Here is an 18,124-nt window from a genome sequence, read left to right as displayed (position 1 = left end):
GACGAAAGTTTTTGACGTTTTTGTCATGGTCACAGCAATACCAACATCAGCAACGGATTAAATTAAAATTAAGTAAACAATTCCATTTACAGTTCTAAAAAAAAATTAACAGAGAACTCTAAGTCCATAAAGTAATACAATAATTTTGGTTTTTCAAATTCAAAAGTAGCTAATACAAAATTGAAGCAATTCAAAATCACGAAATTTTGGAAATGAACAGTTGTCGTCTGTGAACCAAAAGAGGGCAGCTATCTCAATTATTGCACTGCTTGACAAGGCTGGCAACCTTAGAATATTATGATTTTAAAAAGATGCGTTCATAAAAATATTTATACCTTTACATACCTATTTCTTCGAAAAACAATAAATTACTATTAAATTATATTAATATTTACCTATTATCTACATGGTTAATTAATAAAGCAATCTTAATTTCATAGTTTACACGAATTAGCCAGCAACTTTTCCGAATTTAACCATTCTCAGAGTACAAAAGGAAATAATAAGCACGGGTATATAAAAGCTGGGACTTTATAATGTGCCGTATCGGAAATCTTTAAAAAAAAATATATCTGTCCGTGGCACACGAACGGTATACGAACTGCGGTATTCGAACACCGTACATGCACATCGCTTGATATCAATGAACCGGGCATCTTACTTATCCTTTAGGCCATGACACTTCAAATAAAACATGACTAAAATCACAAGAACCAAAAAAGAGTAATATCGGTGATTGTTCGCGCTATGTACTTTTTTTTTGGATTGGAGGGACGTACTTGTGGTCTGGAGGATTTCCAGCTTCAACAGTAGAGGTGGGCGAGCACAGAAGGAGTGGGATTTGCTAACTACGCGAACGTCTCTGAAGGAAGCATATGAGCTCAATAGCTCACGAGTACACATACTACGGAATAGGAACCACGGACCATCTTACAGATCGTCGTGAATATTCACGCCCTCTTGAAACAATCTAAAAAGCCAGTCTATGTAGGATTTGTCGATTTCTCGACAAGCTTTTCGAGTTTTTTCTAAAAGTTTCGTTCGTCAAGAATGTACTAAATAAGCGAACCTATTCGACATCTACACAGAGCTCATCATGAGAATTAAATAAGAAATGAAATAGCGAGACGAACGTTTATAGGTTCGCTATAGAAACTCGAAAAAATATTTATATATATTTATTTATTTTTTCCCTACATATTCGCTGGTAGCCTAGAGGGCTATTCCAGATACGCTCGGACGAGTATATGAGCATAGGGGCTCAACCTGCGAAAATTGGCTAACACTTGTCCTGGTGAGAGTGGGGCTTCGTAGAATTTACCACCAGATCGGAATAGCGACCCTACTGAAAAGATCCGGTGAGATACTCAGTGGGCTGTGTCTATGAGTCAGTTCGCTCGTCGTAATCGACGAGTTCGATGAGGACGGTGACCGATGCGGGGGATCAGACAAGACATGTTTCGGGCGACGATGTATTTACTTTTCCCCATCGGCAAATCGATGGCGGCGGTCCGATAATTAACTAGCGGCGGCCTCGATAAGAGGGTTATTATGTCTCACCGCTTTGTCGAAGTAGCGTTCTGACCCTGTTTTTTTTTCCGGGCCGAGGGCCGAATCTCCTACGAGGTCCCCGCGCTTAGGGTGCCTGTCCACCGGAGCGGTGCGAAGCAGCGGTGCGGAGGAAACAAAACGAAATCATAAGATTGCAAAATGATTATATGCAATCTTATTGGTTAATATTTCTCCGTTTCTCCGCTTCGCTGCCTCGCTCCGCTCCGGTGGACAGGCACCCTTAGGGGACGCGATGCAGATTGGGAGCAGACCGTGGGTCCAAGGATGTTTTAGGGCCCTACCGCACTAAAAGACTCCCCTGCACTCTTAAAGCCTGACGTCCGATCTCCGTCGGAGACAGAACCCAGTCAGAGTAGGGGGGTTCGCGAGATAAACGGTACAAGTAGACGCGTGGTCTCTGCGGTACGGCAGCCCTACGTGACTGCCCGGGCGATGCCGCTTGTGTTCCGGGATACCCCGCTGGGTCAGAACCAGCCTGCCGGGTCGGAACACGATACATCGCTGACCAGGTTAGCGTTCTGACTCTACCTTAAGATACTTACTTATCGGTTCTGAATTGAAATCGTCGTGAAGGTCGACATTCCTCACCTACCACGGTGCTCCGACGGTTATCCTGTAGAAACGGGACTGGATGACCTGGAGAGAGTTTATGTGCATGCCTGCCGCGTGAACGCACACTACACTTTCATGGATAATGACGGAACATATTATGCAATCGGTCGTCGCCGCTGCTCCAGCACGACAACGCTCAACCTCATTAGGCACAACAGATGCTCCTTAAGCTACAGGAACTAGGGTTCGAAGTTTTGCGTCATCCATTGTACTCAGCAGACCTTGCGCCGACCGACTATTTTTTCCAAAGTTTGGTCATCTTTTTTTTATTGCCCTTGTAGGCAGACGAGCATACGGCCTACCTGATGATGAGTGGTTACTGTCACTCATGGACGTCAGCAATTCCAGGGCCAGAGCCAAGCCGCTGCCTATCGTTAATACTTTAATACTGTTAAACTTGTTGGCAGGGTTAAACTTCAAATCTGAGAGGCAGTACAACATGCCTTCGAAGAGTTTGTTGACTCCCATACCCCTGATTTATTCAGTCTTGAATTTCGCACCATCACGTAATGAGTCAATTCTTCAAGAACTGAAAATTTTAAAATAATTAAGCCTCTCCTGCTTTGTGCAGTCACGTAGCTTTCATTTTTTGGACATGTGTCGCGAGGTGGGGATATTTTGATCGAGTGCATAGTGGTACCTACAGGACAGGGTAGAGAGGGTGACAGGCTACACAGCAAGTCTCCCGTGTGGTGGACTGACCAGGTTAATGCAGCAACGGATTACCCTCTGTACTTAGTACCAGACACACATCGGAAGGGAGAAGTGGCACCGGATTTTAAAACTTGTCAGTAAAAATACGACGGCCACGATCACTCTGCCAAGAGTGTAGCAACAAAAGAGATTTATACATTACGGTAGAACCGATTATCGGCGGGAATAAGAAAGACCCTACTTTTGTGTACCTTTTTTTCCTACGAGGTCCTCGCACCTAGGGGACGCGCAGGGTATGTGGGACTGGTCCGCGACTGCGAAGCCGCGGCCCCAAGGGTCATTTCCTGAACCTACCCACTAAACGACTCCCCTGCACTCTTCGCCCAAGCGTCCGATCCCCTACTAGGTCAGAGCCCGGATGAGGTAAGGGGGTTACCGCGTTCAACACTACAACCAGATGGCGCAGCTCATTCCAAGATCGCCCGGCCAACGGAGCCTTCGAGGCGAATCGAAGGCTCTGAAACGTCGGCCGTCTCGGTGCGGCAGCCCGTCGGCCCGCCCAGACGGTGCCGCTGGTGTCTCGGTATACCCCGCTGAACCAGAATCAGCCTGCCAGGTCGAGACGATACACCGCCAATCGGTTGCTCTTTTATCAGGATGTTGATATTTCTCCTTGGCGACGCGCTAGAGTGCTGGTAGCGCGCCGCGCGGCCTCGACCCCCTCAGGTCACCCTATGCCCTTCACCGGGGGTACTTTTGTGTACCTACTAAGATCTACTTTTATGAAAATGATAAATATTGTGTGTATGATTTTATTAGATGATGTGGGGACATTGTGGGTTCGGCCGTAAGTAAAATTTTCGTATTTTCGAAAAATGCGCAGTTATTTGTTGGGGTTCGATTGTTCATACATCCGTGTCTCTCTGACGTCACACTCTGCGCATACATTTTGCATCAATTGCACGCATTAATTAGACCCTGCATAATAATGAACGCAAACAATAGATCAAGTAAATCTAGGCCGATTAGGGTTGGAAATCAACATATTTGGATCACGCCTGCGGTGTCCCGCATGGGAGGGGTGGCGCCGTGTCCTCGTCGCAAAAACAGGAAACGACTTGTCGTTGCCGAGTGTTGTGGCATCGATGCTCGGCGACGACGAGTCGTGGAAGGCGATGCTCGACTTCTGCGAGTGCACCATCTCGCAGAAGGAGGCGGCGGGGCGCGTGAGAGACGCACAATCCCGCCGCCGTCGAGCGGGGGCCAGGGAGGCGGATCTCGCCCAAGCCCTGGCCCTCTAAGTGTTTCGGGTCCCCCTCACATGTCGGTCTGGGGACCGGCGAAGGGGGCCTAAGAAGACGACGTGCAAGCTGCTCTGCACGCGTTTTACGCAAGAGCATCCGGGTGATGGAAGGCCGGCTATCCTCGACTCACACTGGTTCTGGTCCAGCGGGGTATTCCGTAGGATAGCTCACTCTAACCGGCGCCATCTAGGCGGGCTTCGGATAGCCTGCCGACCGAGAGGGCTGGTGGTCGTGGCGCCGACGACCGCCGGTCCGGCGTCCCGAGGGGGAGGGTGATGGGAGAGATGTGCTCCGCACTAAACGCTTCACTTTCCCCCCTCTGCCTCTTCATGAGTTCTGTCTCATGCGAGGTTTGGACGTTGGTTGTTGAGCGACAGGAGGTTTTAGTCAGTTCGACTCTGACATGCCCCGCCCTCCATCCCCAGTGGAGGGCGGAAGTCCGGCGATTTCCTCCTGACAAAAAAAAAAAAAAAAACGCCTGCGGTGTGCTTTTTCTGAATCGCATCAGTACATTGGGTATGCATCGATTCTGTCCATGGGTGACGGTTGTCACTTATCATATGCTAAATAATCAAGGTCTTCGATGTAATATAGAAAACTGGACTGTGTCATTTATGTTATTTATATACTCCGGTAACTGCTCAATATCCGGTAGGTCGTGAGGTCGGCCCATCTAAGATTGTAAAATTATCATTTCATATCCACATGCTATTTTTTATTTTTATTATTGCTTAGATGGGTGGAAGAGCTCACAGCCCACCTGGTTAAGTGGTTACCGGATCCCATATACATCTCCGACGCAAAATGCTAAATAATATTTTGGTTAATTGTTTTTGGAAAATGGTTAAAAAAAATTACAAGTAGGACAAGGACAATAATGTTGCAATAGTCTTCCTCCTCTTCCTTCTGTCGTTCTCCTCATTACTGAGGGTCGTGATTCTCTTGCTCGTTAACTCCACCGTTGCCGGTCCCAACCCCGTATGAGAAAGGAGGGTTGGTATAGAGGAGAACAACCCAACCGTAAATTAAAAGCGCCGAAAATCGGGCGCGGGCCAATTAACCTGACCCCTCCTACATCTGTTGGAGAGTGGGCTACAGAGACCGTGAGGAATTAAATAATCTCTAAAATTCTGCAGTGGAAGGCTCTGGGTGCCCAACACTACGCATTTACTCAGGAAAAGTCCCTTAATATACAGTACGATTAATAGAGCAATAGTCTTAAATGACCGAATAATGCGTTTGAAAGCCTTAAAGTGGTTTATGTAAGAGTAAATCCTCATTACCGATGACGTACTTAATATCTATGGGTATTAAAATTCGTTATACCAGTGGTTCTCAAACTTTTATATAAAGGCATATGTAAAACTACTTCAAACTTGGACAGTACAAATGAAGAAGATCAGTTTAAAAATTCTTCATTTACTATATATACCTAAACAAGACACTGTAAAATAGTTTATGATAATAATTTGGAAAGATAAATATTTTGGCTGTAAAATTTAAGAATCAGGTGGCACACAAAAGTATCCTGGCCTAGCGGTTGAGAATCACTGCTTTAATACTATTGTTAGCAGTATTAATGTGTTCGAGAATCTGTAGTTCTGATTTCATATTTACTATTCGTTTCTGTTTACCTTTTAAATATTAGTTCAGGCTTTTTTGACATATTTTCCTAATTTTCGTTCTTGAGTGAGAATAAGTTGTCTAGTCCAGTCCGATGGTGGTGATTTGCAACAGAATAAAAATAATACTAGTTTGTAACATTTCTTTAAAAGAGGCTACATTTAGTTCTTCTCTTACTTTTATATTCATTCTTTCTTTTGCTTTATTTTTTGTTTCTCTAATAATTTAATTTATTTTACTGATGGAAATCTAAAGTTTGTTTTCAGTTTCATATTTATTATTCTATTAGTTAAGTTGTTTTGTCTTTCTTGAAATAAAGAAAGTCTTCTATCACCATAAATTTAATTAGTTTAGTGTGGTTTAAGGCACTCATGACTCAAATAATTAATTTAGCCTGAGACCTGCCTAAAGTGGCACCACAATGTGAATCCCGCCATCCACTTCGAACCATGAAGTCGTAGTTTCATCATGTTGCCAGCTGTTTCAACCTTCAAACTGAAACGCATGAGCGCTGCGTGACGCGCGGATATATACAGGGTAGCAATACTTTCCCGTGTGTGCATAGCAATGCGCCTACCACCAGTAAGTAATTGAGCAAATTTATTGCGGATTTAATTCATTGCACGTTTCGTTAGATCGTAAAATTCGTTTGTAAATACGCGTCAGATTCGTATTTCCGTAATAAAATTAATAACTCCGGCACACCTTGCGCCTCATGCGAGGAGCGATGACATTGTGCCAGCTGCAAGTAGCTTGTCGACGAGACTTGCACAAAACATAGCCACCTGGAATAGTTTGAAATAAGATTTCGTGAATACAAGGGCTTACACTTAATAAATCTTTATATATCTATACTAATATTATAAAGCTAAAGAGTTTGTTTGTTTTGAACGCGCTAATCTCAGGAACTACTTACTGGTCCGATTTGAAAAATTCTTTCAGTGTTAGATTGAGGACTTCCATTTATTGAGGAAGGCTATAGGCTATATAACACCATGAGACCGATACAAATGGAGCACCAATAAAGAATGTTTCAAAATATTTTCACTGTCTATGTAAATGAAGTGGGGGGTAAAATTTAGCGTTATGGGGTCTTGACGCCGCTCACTATGAATGGTATCACTATGTAATATGTAATAGCTATCTACGTATATTCATATAAATTTACTATTATCTGACCTAGTAGTATAAGGTCCATTGTCCGATGTTTGAGGGGAAAAGCGTACAAAATATATTTTCTTTAAACAATTTTCCTTCGTTGTATGGATTGATAAGAGACTGCGAAATAATAATAAAAAAATTGAAATTATTTTTCTAATTGATTGATCTATATTTAATTGAGTTAAAACGAAAATATTTAATTTTAAATTAGTCCGCAATTTCCAATTTCTCCAATTTTTCTAAGTTTTCCAATTTTTTAATGTTTCGTTCTGTTTATATTGTAAGGTAACTAACTAGGAGTCTAAAATACGAGGTAATTTTAGTTTAATGTATAAATGAGGGGGTACGTCCCGGGAATTTACGTGTACATTCACGTCGGCGGATACGAGACGGAACTCGATGCAAAATACGGTTCCACTCAGTAATAAACGTGAGGCTATACGGACCGCGCGTCTCTCCTCTCTACACGTCCGCGCCAATATTCACGTAAAGTTTACAAACTTTTAAAAGAACGGCAAACGCACATTTTTTTTTTAAATTCACGCAAACGGTATGATATAATGCGTATTGAATAGTAAAAAGTGTCGTTGTTCTTTGGACTTCGTCATTGTAGTCGTAGGAAGAATCTGCCAGCTGTCATTTGTTTTGATTAGTAAACGTCGCTGTGGTTCGCGATTTGCCACCGGCCCACCGTCTATTACAGGTACGAATGTGTCATATTAATAATATATTTTCATTGTTTTCTTGTTTTGTTTATTTAAATTATTAATTCGCCTTATTTGACTAAGTCTTCTCCACCGAACCCTGGAATCTCGTAGTTTAACAAGCTATATACATATTTTGTTAGGTACCTAATGTAAAGTTAATAGAGTGTGATTGTTTGCTTATGAGAACTTTATGTTGCATAAATAATGTATTTTTTTGTAGTAAATTGATATAATGCAATATGCATTTGTAATTTAATTCAAATTTTATTGCACCTACCACTATTTACTCTGCACTACCTTTGGTAGACTGATAGAGAATACCTTAGGCATTAAGTCCGCCGATGTAAATTTTACATGAAGTGTAATAAATAAATAAATAAGTAAATAAATAGATATTATATCAACTATAAGCTAAGTCAGAACACGTATAAAAGAGTTTCTTTTATAAAATGAATTTTAGAAATTTTACTAAATGTATTAATTCTACAGTTTAAAACTAGAAAAAGTAATACGTATCTATGTAATATAAAATAATATAATGTAATATCTTCGATGAAATACTAATTAAAGATACGAAATCGACACATTTGAAATTTAATATTTATTATATTAATATGATAATTTAGCTCACAGCATTGAATATCTATACGTTATTTACATTTGTTTAAAAGGCTTAAGTCGAATTGTATTATTTAAATTAAATTCAAAAATGTTAAACATTTTCTTACCACTGGAAGTACTGACTATGTAGAAAATCTAATTCTTGGAAAATCTAAATGATTTTATTACCATAATACATAATAATCAAATATAAATAATAATTTAAGGTCACATCAACAGCGTCAATTCGAAAGTACTCTTCCGACTTTAAACCACGGCTGGATAAATAATTATTGTCATTCAGCGCTTTAAAGCTTAAATAAGTCTTGCAAATGCATCTTTGTAACTATGTAAATAAAATGTTAGTACTAACAAGTTAGAAAAGTATTACGTACAGTACGATCATTTGAATGTATTTACTAACGTTGTGTTAATGTCGTGTCACGTTTTTTTAACGAATTATATAAGATTGATGTGTCTACGAAAGATTGAAATACAATTCACTACGCAACGAATTTAGAGAGACAGATAGATATATTATGGTTTATTGTAAACCAAGTAATTTATAAAAAACTATATTTGAGACCTTAGAACTTATATCTCAAGGTGGGTGGCGCATTTACGTTGTGGATGTCTATGGGCTCCAGTAACCACTTCACACCAGGTGGGCTGTGAGCTCATCCACCGATCTAAGGAATAAAAAAAAAATATTATTAAAACGACAATATTATGACCAAATAAATAAATTCAAATAGGCGGTAATTATCGTTTAAAGTAATCTATTCCAGACAAACTAAATATGGATAGTCATTAAGAAAAAAGGTAAGTAAGTTGTACTTACAATTTGCCACATTAAGAATAAATAAAAATAGGGCAATTGTTAATTAGTCTTCATACTCATCTGCGTACTTATTCCATCAATTTAGAATAAATAGTGAACTAAATTTTTTTTACTGATTTATTAATTAATTTAATTTTAAAACTATTTTACTGTGTGAATTGTGATCGAAAAATTACCCGCTTTTATACTGGCTTATTGTGAGTAAAATCATGATGAGAATCTCTATATAATATATAATGAAAACTGTAACAATTATGTCAAATCAGTTCAGCTTCAGTTTTTTTCTTCTTTATCTTAAGGGAATGAGAAATGAATACGGTTACATATGAGGGTGTAAGCGTAGGCTGTATTTTGTAACGTTAATGGGTGATTGAGCTTATTTCGCCCACTGTGAGCGGAGCTTTAGCGGTTATCATAATGTGAGTGGACTCTGCACCTTCAGACACGAGGTTAAAGTCTCATTTTCGTTGAGCAACGGCTATCTTACCTTTCAAGCCGGAACGCATAGTAGCGTCAGAAATAGGTGGTACCTACCCACGCCAGCGTATGTTACGCCCCTCCGCCATTAAATGCCAATACGCGAGCTCTGGTATAATACTCAGCTGCCTATTCTAAGCTGAATAAATTAATCCCCTTTCACTAAACACGCGAGAAGAGGTGTGGTGGAGCCATTCCAGCTGGACAACAGTCAGCAATTTTTTATATATATTTTAGCATGTTATTATAAAATTTATTTGTTACAAAATAAGTTTAAAAAAGTTCGACACGTAACCTAGCCCGTAGACACATCCCACTGAGTTTCTCGTCAGATCTTCTAAGTAGATCGCGATTAAGGTCCGGTGGTAGAATCAGCGAAGCACTGCTCTTGCTAAGTTCAGTGCTAGCAAGTCCTCCCATGTTGAGCCCCGCGAGCTCGTCTATGAATCCGCGCGTAGTTTGTATAGCCCCTTAGGCTACCCACGATTAGGTACCTACAGAGCAACACACAAAACCGTTAGGTACCACCATTTCCAACAATTTCAGTTCGATTTGTTCTGTTAAGACACGTACTTAGATCGCAATTTAAATTAACTTATTGAGTTTTTTGTACGTGTAAAAGGTTTTATTAAAATTTCCGACCACATTTGAAAACTAATGTTATTTATTTCATTGTTGGTATAACTGCGTCAATCAATAATAACAATCCTAATTTAATTAAAGCATGTTTCACTGAAATTACCTGTTGGAACCTGTGTTTTACTGTTTATCAATCGTGTACACCGCCCGGCTATGCAACGACGGCGACGGACATCGACGCAAGCATCAGTTATTTACGTAAGCTAGTATTATCCATAATTTTGCAATAACTCATCAGTACGATTCACTCAACCGTGATCTTTATAATTTTATACATATCAAACGAGTTACGTACTTATATATTAGTACCAATTTCATTCTCGTTGGTTGTTTCAGCTAGGGTCAACGTACCGATACCGCAAAATGTATACAAATCGCGTTTGTCGCCATTTGTGGCGAAGCAGTATAATGCGCTGACCTTTTAGTCAAGAGGTCGTAGGTTTGCGTCAGGGAACTTAGCAGCTGTGCACGCCTTTCTGTGATGTTAGAGATTTAGCATGGCTTGTGATATGGTCGGACTGAAATAGTTGTGTTCCTGTGCGAAAGAAAAACCAAGTACTGGTGGTAGGAGATATTTTTTTTTTTTTTTATTGCTTAGATGGGTGGACGAGCTCACAGCCCACCTGGTGCTAAGTGGTTACTGGAGCCCATAGACATCTACGACGCAAATGCGCCACCCATCTTGAGATATAAGTTCTAAGGTCTCAAGTATAGTTACAACGGCTGCCCCACCATTCAAACAGAAACGTATTACTGCTTCACGGCAGAAATAGGCGGGGCGGTGGTACCTATCCGCGCGGACTCACAAGAGTTCCTACCACCAGCCATTACCGGGATAAGCAATCTTAAATGTTAAGTGCATTGTCCGATGGACTGTGAGCCTTTCTATCTATCGCTAGTAAAAAAATAACAAAAAACAATCAGCCATTTGCGAGTGTAGAAAAGTATCAGTTCTCAAGTATACTCTATCAAAGGTTGACTTCTTAAAAGTTATGTTTAGGTTTAGTTTTTTTTTGTTAATTTAAGAAAAAATGATAAATAACAGTTCGGTTCAGCCAATGTTAACACAAAGAAAATATATGGGAATTTGAACATAAGTCTAAACAGTTTTTGAAGTCGTTGTTGTCTAAAGGATATGACGTTGGGCTTACTCACTCATATTGAACGATGTGATTGCGCCAGTGTTCAAATCCAGCATGGAGGTACCAATTTTACTGGTTATTTTTTGATTTTAACCGTGTAAATTGGTTTACAGTACGCTTTTAATGCATGTTAAAGGTCATAGCGGGATTAAAATGGATAGGTTTGTTGATATTTCTGTGCAAATTTCACTTTGATGTAGTGGGTTGTGGTATACACTCTATGGTTACTTGTAGTCGCGAAAAATTTGCCAGTTTGGCGATTACTATCTAAGTATCTACTCCACTAATATAAATCGAAATCATGTGATATGCATAAAATACATTAAGTACTTTAGTTGTATCTAGGTCATTGCCCATTTTATGAAGGGACAAAAGTCGTGAGTGTTTGATGAAGCAGGCATTTATGTAACAATGACCATTACTCTTGCCTAAAGATTATGTGAATATTTTCATTAGTACTGTTATCGGGAGCTTAGACACATTTAGATTAAGGATCAGTCTATTTTTGTAAACTAAGTTTTTATAGTTAATTTGAAACTTCAATCAAAAATAAATTAAGCTGAAAAAAAAAGTGATTTCAAGGTTATCAAAAATCGACCTACTAGGTTCTACTTCATCGTCCTTGAAGAAGTAAACAAATTAAAAGACCAATGTGAAATAAATATCTTCCACGTAGAAACGCACTCCTGTGATAAGTTCGATAATAATAAAGTCATATACATATTATGTATAAAATTACTAGCGGGATAATATTCTGTAACACCAAATGGTCAACATTAAACAACCCATCATACATTTTTACGTTAGAGAAAGATAGTTCACCAAATCAAGGATACGAGTAACCGGATATTTTCAATAAAAATAAACAGATTCTGATTAATGCCTGAATTCGTCTCTTTGTCGAACAGATGGTGCTTGTAGTGTACCTTCTGACATATGGCGAGTGATTCATTCAAAATGTGTTATGATGTGTGATAAATTGAAAGTGTTCGCTAAATTAACTGAGCGTTTTATCCTCTCGGTCTCATTAAATACCTTCTTCTGGATGTTTCTCGAGTACCGTATTGTATACTTCTTGAGTGATATTTGAAAAGACTCTAACTTTATCCAGGGGCTTATCTTTGCCCTTGGCATCTTCAATGTTGACAGGTGATTGCAGCTTCTTACCAAGTCCTACGTGATGCGAATTAGTCTACTTTCAATGGCAATACAAAAACTAATCATTCAAATATTCTTATTGTATTATGTTACAATGGATTTAAAAAATTAATAGTCTATAATAACTCTTCACTTCAGAGGCACGTATGACGGTGTTGAATCACAAGCGTTAATTTTAGCATGTTTATCTAGATTTAGCATTCATATGAATGCTATTCATAATGGTAAGGTTAGCAAACAATGAATAAAAATTGATTTACGAACTCTTATCATTAACTTTGATCAATTAATCATTTTATAAGGCATAATTTGTAGATACCTATGTCAATCTTAGGTAAAAATAGTGTATGTCTCCTAGGTAGTTCAGTATAAATATACTTATAAAGTAAAAGAGTTCCACTTTCAACGTTGATATTGTCTAAATATATCATTTTCTAAGTGATCCTATTGTACAAATAGGATGATTTCTTGGAGAGCTGACGGCATTGGTTTCATATAACATTGAAGTAGTAGAAAGGTCATTCCCAAATTCGGACGAAATAAACTTATACAAGCAATGTAACGCGAAGGGAGCTGAAAAATGTGCCCTCGAAAACGTACATTCCGCGCCTCAACAGATTTTTGTTGCTAAGATACTTTGCGTATGACGCAAAAAGTACTTAAAAAACAAAAAAAATGTGTTATTTTGTTTTCCTACCAACCCTCCTAATTGTTTTCGCTTTCGAGAACAGTTCAAAAATACCTTTGCAGGACATTCAAATTTTATTTTGTAATACGTGTATTTAAACAGGCTAAGAAATTTCAGTACTTCTAGCGATTGATGATCTTTAGTTTAGTTAAAAATAAAACAATTCTTCCCACCTTTACAAGAAAGGTTGGCAATAACAAAACAAAAATGAAAATGTAATACATAAAAGGAATCTAAGTTGTGATATCAGTGGTTAAGGTCGAATTTCGATCAGCAGTGGGAGAACACTTGTCCACACATTTTTCGTCCGAGTTAACAATATGTATACATAAATAGCTATATGAAACGTATAGGATAAAATATTGATACAGCTGAGAATTCTGATTAATGGGGGCTTGCTTTCAAATTAAATAAGTAGCTATCAGCATGAACCGTATGCTTGTCTATCTACAATGGCAACAAAAAATGTTTAGCTGTATCAGATCATCTATATATTAATACGTGAAGCAAAAACTTTCTATCCCTTTTTACGAAAATTGCGCGGACGGAGGAGTATGAAATTTTCCACATTTATAGAGAATATAGAGCAGAAGTAGACAATGCTAATATTATTTTAAAAAAAAGCTAAAACGATACATTAATCAATAAAGAAAACATTATACACACTACATACCATGTATTTGACGCACACACGCATTCATACTATTTATTGTCAAACTTTTGTTCTTGACGCCTGTTGTCAAATTGAGAATAGATTAAATATTGTTTGTCTTTGTTACTATTTGTTATAGTGTAGTCTTGGCGAAATTTGTGATTATAGAAGTATGAAATAAAATCATAATAGTGTACAAACTTACAATTCCAATTAATTATAGTCGAATTTCGGTTACTGCATGACCTCTAGTTTCAAGAATTGTACAATATGCTTGCGTTTGAAGTGTTGGCGGGTTAAGTTTACAGAAGAACAACCACATCGGTAAATTTTACAACGTTATTTGTTAAATTTTGCAACCACAACGTACGCTATAGAATCAAATTGAGTAATTAGATTGTTTCTCTGTCATTTTTATAGCGATAATTTATATGCTGCTACCAATAAAATACGATACGATAGTACGAGTTCGTTAATCGTAACTAAATAAATATGCTTAATAATGTAATAATGTAACAGAAATATAATGTTAATTATTTCAGACATGATATTTTGTTGTTGTTGGATGTGGACGGATAAGTCCACGGAGAACTTGTTATGTGACTATCGGAAGCAGTAGACATTGAGCTTAAGACATGAGATCGATATCACAATTTTATTTTAGTGTATAATGGCCGTCCCACTCTTCTGAATGGAACGAAAAACTACTTTGAAATCGTAGTGGATAAATTATTATCCGGCAGCTGAAGGTGGGGCGGGGCGCGTGAGAGACGCACAATCCCGCCGCCGTCGAGCGGGGGCCAGGGAGGCGGATCTCGCCCAAGCCCTGGCCCTCTAAGTGTTTCGGGTCCCCCTCATATGTCGGTCTGGGGACCGGCGAGGAGGGCCTAAGAAGACGACGTGCAAGCTGCTCTGCACGCGTTTTACGCAAGAGCATCTGGGTGATGGAAGGCCGGCTATCCTTGACCCACGCTGGTTCTGGCCCAGCGAGGTATTCCGTAGGATAGCTCACTCTAACCGGTGTCATCTAGGCGGGCTTCGGATAGCCTGCCGACCGAGAGGGCTGGTGGTCGTGGCGCCGACGGATGGGAGAGATGTGCTCCGCACTAAACGCTTCACTTTCCCCCCTTTGCCTCTTCATGAGTTCTGTCTCATGCGAAGTTTGGACGTTGGTTGTTGAGCGACAGGAAGTTTTAGTCAGTTCGACTTTGACACACCCCACCCTCCATCCCCAGTGGAGGGCGGAAGTCCGGCGATTTCCTCCTGACCAAAAAAAAATATCCTGAAAGGATGCATTTCTGGCGGGTTGTGATTGAGTGAACTGATGATCTAAGGGCGATAATACCAATTTTTTTTTGTTTACCAATCAATCATTGTCATTGTGAAATAAATCTTTGAGTCAACTTGGGATAAATGGTGCAATTATGCGCTAAATTTTCTTAAGGAATGATAGCATTCTTCAAGTGATCGAAATATTCGCGGTGGTGTTCGTTCATCTAAATGCACTAGTTTTTATCGAAAAATGAAACATATTTTTAAATTGAAATCAATAGTTAAACACGTAGCGGTTTTTTACAGACGTTAATGACTTTGAAGTGGCAATAAAATAAGTTTAACTCTAAGTAATTAGTGCTACAGTTTTATGTTAATTTAGTTACAAGAAAAGTTATTTGAAAACAGCACAAATAAAACGCAGTCAATCGTAAGATTTAACTAACATTTTCCATTACTCGTGCAGGAAATAATCTCGCTTTATCGAAAACCTATTCGTTTGGTTTATGAAAAACGGCAATAAAAATGCGGAAAATTTATGTAGTTTATAAGCAGCATTTGCTTCAGCTAAAGCTGTTGTGCAATTATAGGTCTCATGTTGGACCAAATTTTGTAAATCTATTTAATACTACAGAAAATACTTTTTGGTAGGGACAGGGCTTTTGACATCTCTTTTGTCCATAGATGATAGTTACGACTGAATACCAGAACGCTACTCATCTGTATTACATCTTAAAAGTCAACATATCATGTAGGAAGAACTTTATATAGCCACATAAAAGAACACTGGAATTCAGACTCGAATTAAAATTTCCTATTGAAACATTCAGTCGTTTTTTTTTTTAAATTAACTATAAGTTTATTTATTTGAATTACTGAAAAATACATAAGATGTTACGAATAGCAATATCGCGTGTCCTTATCTACAGGATGTATTGTTTTAATTTGATTTTCTTTTTTCTGTTCGGTGCGAACGAAGTCTTACAGTTACAATGGGAGCGCGGTGCTACTGTAAACATTTTGTGGTGTTTATAAACTGTTACATTGCATGGGCTTTCATCTGATTGTTACGATTTTAGGAATTTTCCTTTTATGCAACTTTTAGTTTTGTTTGTAGTTTTAGTTTGGAGTTCTTAGTATTGATGGCGAAGTACTTACCGTTTACTCCGCGATAAAATTATCAATAGATTTGTAATATTTATGAGAATCTAAAGTGAGGGAGTGCGTAAGAAATTACAAAGTCAACTCTTTACACTCAACAAAGAGAATATTAAATTTATTCTCTTTTCGGATATGTGTTTCTTGTTGGAGAAAAAAACGTTAGAGAGAAAATTTACTAGATTATTAAATCTCGTAAATAATACATCAGCCCACAGCTAGATATAGGCCTCCCTCAAGATTTGCCATAATGACCAGTCCTACACAGCCAGTGTTATGCAGTCTTTATGACCATAAATTATTTAACTTTTATTAATATCTAGTTGACCCGGCAGACTTCGTAGTGCCTCAACCGATCAATAAAAGATCTACACTTTTGTATAAAATAAACTTAATACAAACAAAATTGTTATTTGTATTTAATTCCGAGTATTTTCATATTTAGCTACCTTTTAAACCTTCTCTGGAATTCCACAAATAATTCAAAACCAAAATTAGCCAAATCGGTCCAGCCGTTCTCGAGTTTTAGCGAGACTAACGAACAGCTATTTTTATACATATAGATTATACAATTTAAATTTGCTACAAAACGTTATTCCAGAGTGAAGTATTGGTAATCATTTGCCACATAAGATTTCACTATAGCGCGTGGCGAAAATGACCATTGATGACCACTCTGTGTATGAAAGCTGAGGTCCCGGGTGTTTTTATAAAGAGATGGCGAAATCATCCGAAAACAATTTAAGTTAAACAAAATCTCTTCGTATACCCAAATGTTCCAATCGAGCTCTTTTCTGAAGTCAAATGTTCGATTTAATTAATATTGATCCACATTACGTGAGTATAAAAAAAACAACCACATGAACAAATCGATTTAGAATAAAATAAAATAAAGAGTGCCCTTGCATTTCCTGTGGCGGTATCAATGGCTGACAGGAAGAGCATATTGTTATATTGTGCAGACCGACATACATTTTATACAATAATACCTCTGTCCGATAGAGTTATTGCTAATAAATGTTGCTCATTACTGTGTTACATTTAGAAATAAAACATGAAAAGTGTGTTAAGAAATTAATGGTTTCGAATTAATAATAAAGCTAATTAGACTGCACGTTTAATGTCGATGAAGCTTGGTAATACTTGACCTAAGATTAGAAAAGCGGAATAGGAATTCTAGGGAACATCAACCAACAAATAAGGCCTACTTATTAATCTCAATTATTATTATGACTAGCTTTTGCCCGCGACTTCGTCTGCGTGGAATAGTTAGTTTGGCATAGCCAGTGAGCCAACCTTAACATATAGCCATATGCTGTCGCGGACTTGTTTTTAGATATTTTAAAGGAGAACAATTCTGTCATACACTATTTTAGCGAAACTTCAACCGTTTCCGCAGCGTACGCAGCGGCAGCTCTCAAAAGGGAAGGGAGGGCGCTCTTATCTTAGCGTGATGTTATATAGCCTTCCTCGGTAAATGGGCTATCTAACACTGAAATAATTTTTCAAATCGGACCAGTAGTTCCTGAGATTAGCGTGTTCAAACAAACAAACTCTTCAGATTTATAATATTAGTATAGATTATAAGTTGTTAAAAACCAGTAGTGAGATATAAAAGTAATCACAACATTCGTAATGTAAAAGGAACTGGTGTAATAAGAAAAATATTAAATTGTAATTTGCCTCTATAGGGTTACCTACACCGTGACGCAATCTCAACCTTTGTATCACGAAAACTTGATCATCATTAACGTGTTCACGTTTAATGACAGTGCATTTTGTGAGTTTGCATATCAAAAGTAATTTTCATGTTCCAATTCCTATCAGAAAATTGTCTTAGGCATAATTAAGGTTCCACCGTCCA

At 38.3% G+C, this 18,124-nt stretch overlaps 2 protein-coding genes across 13 annotated transcripts in view; one reads left to right on the top strand and one right to left on the bottom strand.

The window, feature by feature from the left end:
• LOC114240599 (uncharacterized) overlaps window positions 1–59 on the bottom strand; it is a 20,242-nt gene extending 20,183 nt beyond the window's left edge. For 7 of the 12 annotated variants that reach the window (XM_028171192.2, XM_028171197.2, XM_028171196.2 and 4 more), the window contains exon 1: window positions 1–22. This exon is cut by the window's left edge and continues 398 nt beyond it. The gene's annotated coding sequence lies outside the window, so the exon portion shown is untranslated. The other 5 variants (XM_028171195.2, XM_089734213.1, XM_089734208.1 and 2 more) reach the window with 2 other exon arrangements.
• A 7,287-nt stretch (window positions 60–7,346) lies between these two features.
• LOC114240700 (extracellular serine/threonine protein CG31145) overlaps window positions 7,347–18,124 on the top strand; it is a 142,419-nt gene continuing 131,641 nt past the window's right edge. Inside the window, exon 1 of the mRNA XM_028171350.2 lies at window positions 7,347–7,629. The gene's annotated coding sequence lies outside the window, so the exon portion shown is untranslated. The remainder of the gene's footprint in view (window positions 7,630–18,124) is intronic.

This window comes from Bombyx mandarina, chromosome 17, assembly GCF_030267445.1.
Source record: "Bombyx mandarina strain Sakado chromosome 17, ASM3026744v2".
In the NCBI taxonomy this organism is placed as follows: Eukaryota; Metazoa; Arthropoda; class Insecta; order Lepidoptera; family Bombycidae; genus Bombyx; species Bombyx mandarina.
The sequence above is the reverse complement of the archived record's forward strand: the minus strand, read 5'-3'. Positions and strand labels throughout refer to the sequence as shown.